The following is a 1873-nucleotide window of genomic DNA, read 5'->3' on the forward strand; positions in this document are numbered from 1 at the left end:
ATATCAGCGTGTCTATGGAAGGAAATATCCACCAACCTAACCTACTGTAAAATGCTTTCTCTAACTTTGACTTTTTGCTGCCACCTGTTCCTCATTCCTCTTTCATCCTGCCCCACCAAATGTGGCTAGCCATTTGTACCCAAGCTACTGTTCAAGCCTCCTTTGCTCATATGAATGAGGTCACATGCCTCATGTAAGCACTTTCCAAAACCCTTTTTCTGCTAAAATCATCAATGGAAAGTTGAACAGTCTTCTCTTCTGATAGCAGTTAGGCCAATTGATGAGGAATTGGGTGGGAATTGGCTTGCCTTGGATGGCTTTCTTTAAGAGAAGCAGGAGGGAAGTGATTAGAAAGACCTCTTGAATCAATAGAGAGTTGATTTGCACAAATAAATCATCTCTCATAAAGCTGAACTTCTAAATCTAGCCCAGATCTATGGCATTCCAGAACATCTCACTACCTCCAAGACTCTGAGTATCCAGACTTGGTCTGGGTCTGGGCTTCTAAGTAAAAGCACTACAATGCTAGAAAATCCTGTGTTATGTGCAGCAGTTATTTCAGAACACTTTCTGCTAACAGGTTGTCTCTAATTTCCACATAATTTCCACAGGAGTACCAAATTGTCAATCCAGTTTATTCGAAGCTAACGAACTCTTTTGATCTGAGGGCTTAAGAACAGAATTTGTTTACTCTGAAAATATTTATTCACAAAAGCAAAGCTATTTCAACAGCTAGGGACATTCAGATTTTCCCCAGTATTTGGTTCCAAGAGATCTGAGCACTGGAATTCAGGGAAAGTTGCAAAAACCCATTGACCCTGAGTGGAGAAAGTAGCAGAATGAGTTTGTTGTTGCACCACGTTAGGCTAATTGGGTACCATGGGAATAGATTTGCTGTGGTGGAGATCTGTGCTCTTTGTAAACTCAAAGAACAGGTATGGGAAGCTGAAATCATCATGGGGAAGATTTAAAGGCTATTTTCTCTGTTAATATTAAATTCTTCTATTGTATTAGTGTCTCTACAGCTTATGTTTGTAACGCAATTATAGCTTTTAAAAAGTTTAGGAAAGGAATAAGTCAAGCAATTTGCACAAGTAAATGTCCTCTAGTGGAGACAACAAAATATAGGATTTGAGTATGCTTTGCTATGAGCAATTTCTGCTACTAACCAGTGAGTGAAAAGATAAAATGCAATTGGTGCTAAAAACTTCAAGCACCCACAAATGTACAATTTCAAGTTACACAGCTAGTGGGCCATTCAAAGTACCCATTTAGTAGAATATGAAGGTGGTGACAGAAGATAGCACTATATTAAGGAGCTGGACACCTAATAGGGCAAGGTATGGGAAATATTTTCATTGGTATTCCGTACTAGGCTCTTTAATAAATAAACCATTCAGTAGGAGTTTGTGAGCATGAATTTAAGAATCAGATCGATGAGAGTTCAAATCCTTGCTCTGACAAACTTGAATTAATTAACCTCTCTTCCCTTAAGTTTTCTCCACTGGCAAGTGGAGAAAATAACATTGCATAGGATAATTGGGAATTTCCTATTTGATGTAAGAAATGATTCTCAAACTTGTTTTTTAGAACCTTCAAGTTTGCTCATGGTTTTAGTGATTGTTAAGTGGGTGGAAAGCAATCTTCTATCATTTTTTTCATTGAAGCATATCCACATGTCTCTGTCCTGGGTTTCCAAAAAGGACTTCGCAGTATGAACGGGATGCAGGCAACAATAATAACCACTGATGTGTGCACATCTGGTGTAAGCATGCAGTGAGATGATAGCTTCTATTATTTAAACATGAATTATGCTGGTTGTCCCCACCCAGCTGTCCCATGGCATCAGAGAGAAGAGCTGTAAGTACCATGG

The sequence above is a fragment of the Pteropus alecto genome, unplaced genomic scaffold (genome assembly GCF_000325575.1).
Source record: "Pteropus alecto unplaced genomic scaffold, ASM32557v1 scaffold29, whole genome shotgun sequence".
In the NCBI taxonomy this organism is placed as follows: domain Eukaryota; kingdom Metazoa; phylum Chordata; class Mammalia; order Chiroptera; family Pteropodidae; genus Pteropus; species Pteropus alecto.